Here is an 11,907-nt window from a genome sequence, read left to right as displayed (position 1 = left end):
GGTGCCAGACAATTGACACTTACTAGCTGTGTGACCCTGGGCAAGTCACTTAACCCTCATTGCCCTCCCAAAAAAACCAAATAAATAAAACAAAACACAAATTTTTTTAAAGTGATCCTGGGAAAGTAATTTAACCTAAAAAAGTCAAAAACATTATTCCAGAGAAGGGATACTACACACACACACACACACACACACACACACACACACACACACACACACATCTCCCTATTATTGCCAAGAGCACCACCATCCTTCCAATTATCTAGGTTCAATATCTCAGGCTGATCTTTGACTCCTTATTCTGCTTCATCCTATATCACTTGCCAAAGCTTGTTATTTCCACATTTGTCTCATCTCTTATCTCCCCCCTTCTCTCCCTTAACACCCTGATCCTCACCTTAGTTCAGGCCCTCCTCACCTCTCACCTAGACTATTGCAATTGCTTCCTAATGAGTTCTCTTGTCTGTCTCTCCCCTAGGTCATCCATCCTCCACTAGACTTCCTAAAGTGAAGGTCTGGCTATATCATTTACCTACTCAGTAAACTTCAGCAGCTCCCTATTGACTCTAAGATTAAATATTATTTCATCTGCATGTCTTTTGCCTTTCTAACTCATGATATATCATTAGTGTGTAAACTTCTTGAAGTCAGTAATTCTGTGTTTTTGATCTTTTTTGTATTCCCAGGCTTTAGTTGAAAGCCATACTACATACTTTAAAAATATTTCTTGGTTGATTGATTGATATTGGTCATCCTCTTTTAATTTCAATGTTTGTGTTTTAGTGTATACAACTATGAGTACAGTAGCACATGTATATAATTTACAAATATGCAAATTAACATGAAGTGGGTATTCTCTTTTTTTTTTTTTTAGTGATTGGTTTCATAATCAAAAAAGTTTGGCAACCACTAAATTATACCATGCTGTTTCCCTTTCCCTTGGAAGAAACACTTATATAGAACATATGGAAGATGGATTATCAAAGAAGAGATGCAGGTAGCATCACCAGGATACAAGTGATAAGGTCCCAAGTATCTCGCAAAATTTTACTTTTGTTTATTATTTTGTTCCCTTACATGAAACACCATAGCACATATTAGTAGACCCTTTAAAAATGTCAGCTGAAAATGGGTTACCTGCAATTTTTAGGTAGTAGGGTAAGGCAGAAAGGAACAGGAGAGCAAAAAAAAAAATGGCGCTTTTGACAAAGCAATAAACATGGAGTCAGAAAGATGCAGGTTCAACCCTTGCCTCTGACATTTCCTCAGTGTGTAATTATGAGTAAATCCCTAACTTCTGTGAACCTCATATCCCTCATCTTTCAAATGCTAATAATTGTACTGTATGTAGAACCTACCCCAGAGGGTTACTGTGAAGCAAAAGGGACATGACTGCTGAGAGGACCTTGAAAACTTTAAAGTGCTTTATGAACATCAATTATTATTATCCCCTTCCCAAAAGCTAAGTTGGTGGTGAAGGATCCAGTACAGGGCGGACAATAAGCCAGTAAGGAGCATCAGTAACCAAGATCTGGAGTTTACTCTTGTTTAAAAAAAAGAAGAATGTTATCAGACTGGATCTCATGGCACCTCAGCCCAGGGCACCCCCAGGAAATAAAGTAATCAAGATCTATGGAAATGTAAGCTGCTATCATGCCTTTAAAAAAGAATGGCAGCAGGGGCAGCTAGTTGGCACAGTGAATAGAGCACTGACCCTGGATTCAGGAGGACCTGAGTTCAAATTTGGCCTTAGACACTTAACAATTACTAGCTGTGTGACCCTAGGCAAGTCACTTAACCCCAGTTGCCTCACCAAGAAAGAAAGAAAGAAAGAAAGAAAGAAAGAGAGGAAAAAAAGAATGGCAGGGGGCAGCTAGGTGGTGCAGTGGATAGAGCACTGGCCCTAGAGTCAGTAGTACCTGAGTTCAAATCCAGCCTTAGACACTTGACAGTTACTAGCTGTGTGACCCTGGGCAAGTCACTTAACCCCAATTACCTCACCAAAAAAAATGGCAGGAGGTGTGGGGAGGCTTCTTCCAACATGGGCAAACAAAAGAAAACAAGGAAATGTGCTACCATGAAGTAAATCCTTAGTTTACCAGGTGAGAGAGGTTGTGAGTGTTCTGAGTCAGCTTCATTCCTAAGGCAGAGAGGAATAAAGGAGAGTCATAATTTGCCTGAAGAAATTAGAAAAATACATATTAAGAAGGAAAAGATACATTAAAAAGAAAAAGATAGATTAAAACTAAAAAAGAAAGAGAAGAAAGTTCCCAGTGCTTTCATCCATCCTGTTTGTTCTTCAAATATAGCACAGTTGGGAACCCCTTTCTACATTTTGGGTGATTCTAACTTTATCAACTCCATCAAAGCCAAGTTGGACTTAATACAGCCAATGAGGTACTATCTATATGCCAAATGGATTCCCTGCATAACTTACTGTGTAATGGCTGAAATTCAAAAACTGGGACAAAGTACCAAGTACTCCTGAGGATTGCCAAGGTCCCATGATGGGAACAATTGCACAAAATAAATTGCATGCACAAAGTAACACATGCAGATGATTGCTTAATCTAGAGGGTCAATCAGTGCTAGTGTTAGGTTGTGACTCCAGTCAATCAAGACCTTGAGTGAGGAGTCTGGAAGATTCCTGGAGTTCCCATCATGTATAACTATAGGTATAACATCAAGAGAATGCCAAATTATCATGAAATCCCTCTATTGTAACAGACAGTACCTCCTCTGATACCAGTTTGCAAAATATCCATGCATTTAACTGAGAAACCTCATTCTAATCATATACTTGCACTGGAGTATAAAATGAGGCTACAGGGATTTCATTTTTTATCCTGTTCCTACATGAATTTTGTATCTTAATGAAAGACTCATTGAATTTAAACATAAATTGATTTTGCTCAGAAAAAAAAAGAATGACAAAATGAAAGTTTGTTCAGCACTGGAACATTCCATAGTTACTGGCTCAAAAGACACAGATCTGTGTTTTTAATGGGTCTTGAAAATGGATAAATATGCAGATTCCAAAATTAATCCAAGTACTCAATGTGCTGTTCCTTTCTCTTGCCAGTCCCCTGAAGGTTCTTTCTGAGAGCTGTTGCCTAACAGGTCTGCTGTCAGTGCAGCAATGCACTGAATACACTGGGCCTCTTTGTGCTTCTCATTTCTTGAGACTACAAAGATTGTGCTGAGAAGCATTACAAGAACATGTGTCCTCTGCAAACATGTCCTCCATCCATCAGGACCTGAAGTTTGCACTGTTGAAGTCCTTTAGGCTAAGGCACTGTCTCCATAAGACCTCCGTTAACATATATTTATGTTATGTCAGAAAGGAAGATTTTCCCATTAAAGCATTAGAGCAAGGGTGAGGAGGGGTGGGGCCAGCTAGGTGGCACAGTAGATAAAGCACTAGCCCTGGATTCAGGAGGACCTGAGTTCAAATCTGATTTCAGACACTTGACATTTACTAGCTGTGTGACCCTGAGCAAGTCACTTAACCCTCATTGCACCAGAAGAAAAAAAAAGAAAGAAAAACAGATTTATGTAATGTCAGAAAAGAAGATTCTCCCATTAAAACATTAGAGGGGGGCAGCTAGGTAGTGCAGTGGATAAAGCACTGGCCCTGGATTCAGGAGGACCTGAGTTCAAATCTAACCTCAGGCACCTGACACTTACTAGCTGTGTAACCCTGGGCAAATCACTTAACCCTCATTGACCCGCAAAAATGAATGAATGAATGAATGAATGAATGAATGAATGGACTGAGTATATTTGGGAGACCTCTCTCAGTTCTGTAGTTCATTGACCCACGTAGGTGGAACCTGGAAAAATCAGTCTCTGGTCATTCCCTAAGAGTAGCTCTTAGGCTCCCAAACAAGGCTCCATAGTGCAAATAGAACCATAATCTAACTGATATGGGTAATCCTTGATATAGAACAGATGGTAAACCACATGTGCCATTTCATTCTGTACCCTTTCCTACCATAAACAGTCCATAAAGATGTTCAAACTTTGGAAGAGTTTTCTCTTGGTCTTCTTATGGCATGTTGGTACCAGTATAAAAGCATCTGGACTGACATCTATTACCCCTTAATCTTAATACATAATGGCTCCCTTCTTTTCTGCTTATCTACTAATTATACCTTTTATTCCTACTTCTTGGGCATGTCATTGAGATGACAATTATGACAATGCTTGAAACAGCATGGTTTAATTTATAAATTAGTGGAAACAGAAAGGACTTGAATCTGACATCCTAGAGCAGTGATGTCAAACTCAAATATAAACAGACCTCATGTTGATTTAGAAAACCACAAATTAATATTACCTATGTTATAGGGTATTTTATTTATTTTATGAAACACTTCCCAATTACATTTTTTTTTAGTGAGGCAATTGGGGTTAAGTGACTTGCCCAGGGTCACACAGCTAGTAAGTGTTAAGTGTCTGAGGCCGGATTTGAACTCAGGTAGTCCTGAATCCAGGGCCAGTGCTCTATCCACGGTGCCACCTAGCTGCCCCTCCCAATCATATTTTAATCTGCTTCCCACACCTGAGATTTTTGCTGCTTGGGGGACTTTGAGTTTGACACCCCTACTCTAGAGAGTCAAGGGTGGGGGGCAGCTAGGTGGCACAGTGGATAGAGCACCGGCCCTGGAGTCGAGTACCTGAGTTCAAATCCAGCTTCAGACACTTAACACTTGCTAGCTATGTGACCTTGGGCAAGTCACTTAACCCCAATTGCCTCACTTTAAAAAAAAGAGAGAGAGAGAGAGAGAGAGAGAGAGAGTCAAGGGTGTCTCTCTCATCCTCCACCACTTGTAAAGGGCCATCTTCCCCCACAGACCTGTATATCTCTATAACATACAGCACTGCACTAATTAGGCTCCAGCAAAGAGAAGAGGGCAGAATTTGCCCCTCCTCATCTCTTTTCACTCTCTTCCTCCTGCACCTCTCAGTGAGGAACTAAATGCCTCAGTTTCCTTTAAATTCTTCTGTTGTGAACCTGGACCCCATTCCACAAATAATTTGTTCTGGAGCCTCTACTACATTCCAAGCACTGCTCTCAGTCACAAAAGTCTCGGACCACTCAAATGTCTCTCTGTTTTCCAGTCCTAATTGGCTAAGAGTGGGTCAGTCCTACTTGCCTTCTTCTCCTCACCCCCAGTACCAAAAGGTCATGCTGTCCATTTACTTCCTACTTCATCTTAAAATTCAGGATATAGGGGCAGCTAGGTGGTGCAGTGGATAAAGCACCAGCCCTGGATTCAGGAGGACCTGAGTTCAAATCCAGTCTCAGACACTTGACACTTACTAGCTGTGTGACCCTGGGCAAGTCACTTAACCCTCATTGCCCTGCAAATTAAAAAAAAAAATTCAGGAGATATTATTTTTATTTTGTTTTTCTTTTTACTATCTACTTCCAGGGTACCTGGAACAGGTTATCTCAGATAATAAAAACAATAATTAATAACAACATTTATTTAATTGATTTAAGGTTTGGAAAGCATACTACATAGAGTAGCTCATCTGATCAGTTACCTCAAGAAAACTGTCCAAAAGAAGGGGGACCATGGGGAAAAGGAAATTAGAGTCCCTACTACACTGAAATCTGAACAGAGAAGATCTTGGAACTTATAACCAATAGAGGGTCTGGGTGCAGAATACCTCTGAATTACACTCCATCTCTATCAGCCCTATTACTCACTCTTTTATATCACCACAAATACAACCTTAACTCCCCTACTCTAAGGGTTACTAGGAATACTTTTTAAAAAAAAAAAAAGAAAAGAAAAGACCATCAGTGAATCATTTTAAAAAATAAATAGACATAAACAATGAATTTCAGGAGACAAAGAAAACTACAGCCATGTTGGAACTTCTTGTTCAGTCATTTTTCAATCATGTTCAATTCTTCATGACCTCATTTGGAGTTTTCGCGGCAAAGATACTGGAGTGGTTTGCCATTTCCTTCTCTAGGTCATTTTACAGATGAGAAAACTGAGGCAAACAGGGTTAAGTGACTTGCCCAACATCACAGAGCTAGGCAGTGTCTGAAGCCAGTTTTGAACTCAGGAAGATGATGCTTCCTGACTCCAGACCTGGAACTCTAGTCACTATACCACCTAGCTGCCCCTATGTTGGAACTACTATGTTAAATTTGAGATATATAAGGAAAAAACAAACAAACCAAACTGCATATGTTGAAAATTCCATTTCATGAGCAATCTTCTTTTTCCATCCTTCTTTGTACAGGGAAATATTAATTTTTGTTTTAAGTCCCCAAAAATAGAAAGAAAAATTAAGGGAAGGGCAGCTATGTGGCGCAGTGGATAGAGCACTGGCCCTGGATTCAGGAGGTCCTGAGTTCAAATCCAGCCTCAGACACTTGACACTTACTAGCTGTGTGACCCTGGGCAAGTCACTTAACCCCAATTGCCCCACCAAAAAAAAAAAAATTTAAGGGAAAAAACTATTATGCAGTCTGTTAAAAATACATCCAGGGAATAAATCTCACATAATCAGGCCAATTACTTCAGAGGAACTATGGATACTCTTTAAATAGTTCCTGCCTCTATTTGCAGATAGCTACAAAACCCCTGTTCTTTCCCACATATCCTTCTCTTTCCCCAGGGTTCTCAACCTTAAGCCTAAAGTGATTACTTTATTCATTCATTCATTCAACAAATATTGATTAAGCAACTTTATCATGTACAGAGAAGCAGCTGGTGGCAAAGGGGATAGAGTCCTGGGTCTGAAGTCAGGAAGACTTGCATTCAAATCCAGTTTCAGACGCTTATGGGCTATGTGACCCTAGGCAGGTTTCTTTAACCCCTGTTTGCCTCAGTTTGCTCAACTGTACATGGGCATAATACCAGCACCTGTTTTGTAGGGTTGTTGTGAAGATCAAATGATATAATATTTATTTTAAAAGCACTTAGCACAGTCCCTGTCATATAGCAAGTGCTATAGAAATTTTTAATCCCTTTCCTTTCCTCAGAGCATTTCAATGAATGTTTAGAGAGATATAGAGCATGGTTCATGGTCTCTATCCTCATTTAGGTAGAGACTTAAGCTCCCTAGCCAACAAAAGGGCACCAGGAAGGGAATGGAATAGGACCAAAATGCTAAGAATGAGAAGCAGAGGGCACAAAACACTAATGACAAACTCCTGACCTTTCACAATTTTAAAGGTTGGCCCTGACCTTCACATGAAGGTATGAAGAAGCCAAGTGTAATTGCTTCCCAAAGAAACTCAAATTTGGCCTCCAATATCTGACATTCAAACCTTCTCTCAGACCTAAAAATGGAAGCGACATTGTTTCCTGCTTCTTTCTCTGTGTGGCTCATTGAGAATACATTAATCAATGGCCTAGAAGTTCTGGATTTTCAAGAGTGTTGAAAATTACAAACAATTGGCAGCATGACCCTCCAACAATAGATTCTATTTATGGCTTTGTACCATTGTGTGAGACCTACTTTAAAAGAGTCTACCTTGTATTTTGTCTGAAAATAGGATCATAGATTTAGAGGTAGAAGGGATCTAAGAGGACATCTAGTCTAATCTCATCATTTTACAAAAGAAGAAACTAAAGCCTAGGGATTAAGTGACTTGCCCAGAGTTGAAAAGTCTGAACTAGCAAGAGTCCAAAGTGACATCTGAACCCAAGTCATTTTAACACAAAGGCAGTGTTCTTCTCACAATGCCAAATGCATGAGGAAGGCATTTCAAGTGGAGAAGATTTGAAAAAACTAAGAATCCCTACCAGACATGTTGGGACTACAAGGAAGAGTCATAGATAAAAACGAACTCAAGGATTTTGAATTTTTTAAAGGTAAAGATGAGAACATGGCAAAACTGCACATACTTACTACAAGCTATTATGTTTATTGTTGTTGTTTGTCCTTCATTCTGGAAGAGGACCAAGACATCGGGGTGATGTCATGACTTGCACTGAATTGAATTTACATGAGGGAGGGCTGTGCAAAGTTACCAACCTCACTCTCTCCTCCAGAGTCATCTGGGACCAATGGCAAGATATACATTAGGCTGACTAGAGATAGCCCAGGATATCTGAGCCTATCAGGTTAACTGACTTGCCCAAGGTAACACAGCTAGTAAGTTGAAGGTCAAATTTTAACTCAGATCCTCCCAACTTTAGGGCCAGTGCCCTATCCACTGTGCCACTTAGCTGTCCCGGCTACTATATGCTAATAGACAACCAATCCCAAAGAACAAGAAGTCAATTGGAAACACCATGAAGCCAAAATTTCCAGTACTAATGAGAGAATATTACTCTAATAAAAGAGAAAGGGATATCTCTAGAGGTTGTAAAAAACTGAAAGGAAACTCACCAAGAAAACACGACTATTTTTCACTCAAGTCATTTCAAACCAGCATCTCTCAAAACAGAGGCTCATCTTTAATGAATAGACATACTATGGTCTACAGCTTAAGATTTGGGGGTACTGCCAGAGCTAGATCAGAATTATCCTGATGAATAAATGGATTGATTAAGTTATTCAGTATTTTCTTAGTAATCATAGCTTTAAAGCTGGAAGGGCGCTTAGAAGCCACCTAATTCAATTTCTTCCTTTTACCAATCTGGAACCAAAACCCAAAGCCACTGAGATTTGTCCAAAGTCATGCAAGTATTAATTGAGAACTGAGATTTGAAACGAAGTTCTCTAAATCCAAAGATAGCATGGCTTACACTACCAGACTGCTTTCTAATCCTTTTCCTTGTAGAGTATTTTTTTAATTACTGCCTAATACTTAAGAGGAGAGCTCCTTTATCTTCAGTCTACGGACCCTCAAGGAATCTGGATAGATTTCAGGAGGTCTGTGAACTTGTATGGCAAAACAATTCTAGCTTTATTTCAACATAATTGACCTCCTTTGTAATCTCATATTTTGTTTTAAGCATTTAAAAGCATTATTAAGCTTCACTAGATTGTCAAAGCAGTCCATGACAAAAAAAAAAAAAAAAGGTTAAAAACCTCTGCTAGGCTACTAGGAAACAAATGGTATTACAACAGGCAAAATATTCCATTCCAAATAGTATTGGATGGTTTGTTTCAATTCCTCTGTAAGTTCTGGAAAATTAATTTTGCACTATCTGGATAAAACTGACCTCAATTCTCCTTTTATAGATCTACCTATAGTATCTCTCACTGCTCCTCTCTAACATTCTTACTAAAGGATTCTTTGTTCATTCTGAACTTTAAACTTTTTCCCAAGGCAGTGTCATATGCTTGAAACTCTCTCTATTCACCCATCTTTACCTGCCAAGCAATTTTGGTTCTTAAAGGGCAAGCACTGTTATAATTTCCTGATACAGGAGGGTGCCACATGCAATCAGTTGCTTAATCAGTGCTTTTTAATGATGATGATCTGCATATGTGTTTTAAAGACTTACTAAATATACACTGGAAAAATACCCATCTGACATTTCTAAGGTTGTTTTAGATCATGATGAAGCCTTTTCAGCTTTGGTGGGAGAAATTTATATAGAAGAAAGAACAAGAACAGGACTGGAGCTAAAGAAGGTTTGGAGAATTATAAACAAATATAAAGGTTGAATGTGGGGAACAGAAATTTAGGAGTTCTTAAAGAAAGACTCAGTAAAAAAGGAAGAAGGTGGGGCAGCTAGGTGGTGCAGTGGATAAAGCACTGGCCCTGGATTTAGGAGGACCTGAGTTCAAATCTGGCCTCAGACACTTGACACTTACTAGCTGTGTGACCCTGGGCAAGTCACTTAACCCCAATTGCCTCACAAAAAAAAAGAAGAAGAAGAAAGAAAGAAAGAAAAGAGGAAGGCTAGAGCTGTAGTTTACCAGCTGTCATTAACCAGCCTCAAAATATTTACTCAGCAATATTATCTTGATGTTTCATTTCTTGTACACAATGGAGCTTACAAAGTAAAGTAGAATTCATTCAATTTGCTCACAATTTTGAGCTTGGTGTCACACACTCTATGAAACTTTTTGTTTTAGTAAATTTGCTACTAAAAATTACTCTTTTTAGGCTGGGCATGTTGATGAATTGGCAACACACCATCAAGAGAAGGCTTCTTATTACAGTGTACATAAAAATATAGATACATGCGGGATGTGCTGATAAATATTTAACAAACAATTATCCCCCAAAATGTACATAAGACACATGTTTAAGTTTCAGCTACATCACTAACACTTTCTCCGTTATTTTTCTTAAGTCTAGACAATGAACAAAACAAGAAATCAAGCGTAATTTCTAGAGTTCACTAAATTCAGAGGTGCAGATTCTTACACTGAAAATTTAACGACTCTCTCATGCATGGTTGAACTGGCTCAACCATATCCCTGAATGCACTTATAGGTGGGAAGAAACCTGTCACTGGAGAACGGTCCTAGAACGGTGTACTTTTCTCAAAAGGCACAGTATAATTCAGGAATTCTTAAATTTTTCTGTGTCATAGACCTTCTGGCAGTCTAGTGAAGTTATTATACCCCTCCTCAGAATGTTCTCAAATGTGTAAAATAGAATACATTGGAATACAAAGGAAACAAATTACATGGTATTAATTATCAAAATATTTTTTCAAAGAAATGGACCCCAGGTTAAGAATTCCTGGAATAATCAGTGCAAATAGAGCAGTGTGGCCTTTTTTAAAAAAAGATCAACTCTGATGAGGAAATCCTGGAACCAGAAGGAAGAATTGTGATAGACATGTGGGTAGAGATCATTGGAGGCAGAAACAGAAATAATATTGTTATTAGAGTGTCCTTCAGGCCAACTGGGCAGCAGGAGGAAATAGATTAGAATTTTGGGATACAGATGTGGGATGTAGTAGTAACAGGAGAGGTTGGTTATCTGAAAATCTGCTAGATCTTTCTTTCTGACACAGAGTAGCTCATAATTTCTTGACTTGATCATTTCTTCCTTCAAAAGTTATAGAGTTCACCAAAGGGATTCTCTTTTCTGGATCTGATTCAAGAGGGAATCTGGATCTGATGGCCAAAGAGAAAATAATAAGAACCTTGGGGGGAAAAGTGAACTGTCCATCTTGGATTTTGTGATAGAAAAGAAAAGGAAAGGTGAGCATAATCTGATATATGCCCTAGAGTAAAAAGGCTAGGTATGTTCTCATGAACTAAAATTCCAAGCCCAGGAGTATGGGAAGTTCTCAAAAACAAAATTCTGTAGATGCAAAGAAAAATACTTCTGATGGGGAAGAAAAGGCAGATTTGTCTAAAGAGACCAATATGGATGTGCAGAGAATTCATCTGCCAACTTAGATTTTTAAAATATATATACAGAAGATGCATAAAGGCAAAGGGCTGATAGGAAAAACATGAGTCAGTTCTCTTACAATCAAGACAGGAGTACTCAAGCTCAAAATGAACTGATTCTGGCAAGGGAAATCAAAAGAAAACAAAAAAAACCTTTTAAAATATTTTAAATATGTTATAATTTAAATATGTTTGTATATAAATATATATAATATTGTCTATGTTATAGACAATCTATTATATGTGTGTACACACATATAGATATACATGTATGTATGCATTCACACACAGACAAATACAACTCCCCATATGATAAGTGATCAAAGGATATGAACAGGCACTTCTTAAAGGGAGGAAATCCAAGCTGTCTAAAATTCTCCAAATCATTAATAATTAGAGAAATGCCCATTAAAGCCACTCTAAGGTCTCACCTTACACTCATTAGTTTGGCAAAGTTGACAAAAAGGAGAAATGATAATGTTGGAGGGGTTGGAGGAAAAGTTACATTGACACACTGTTGGTGGGGCTGTGACCTGGTCTAGTCATCCTAGAAAGCAAGTTAGACCTCTGTCCCAAATGCTACTGTTAGGCTGACATACCCCCAAAACAATAAAAGAA

The 11,907-nt window shown here is 38.6% G+C and overlaps 1 pseudogene; it reads left to right on the top strand.

The window, feature by feature from the left end:
* Positions 1-2,044: 2,044 nt before the first annotated feature.
* Positions 2,045-2,727, top strand: LOC122728822 (annotated as a pseudogene).
* Positions 2,728-11,907: the final 9,180 nt, after the last annotated feature.

This window comes from Dromiciops gliroides, chromosome 5, assembly GCF_019393635.1.
Source record: "Dromiciops gliroides isolate mDroGli1 chromosome 5, mDroGli1.pri, whole genome shotgun sequence".
NCBI lineage: Eukaryota > Metazoa > Chordata > Mammalia > Microbiotheria > Microbiotheriidae > Dromiciops > Dromiciops gliroides.
The sequence above is the reverse complement of the archived record's forward strand: the minus strand, read 5'-3'. Positions and strand labels throughout refer to the sequence as shown.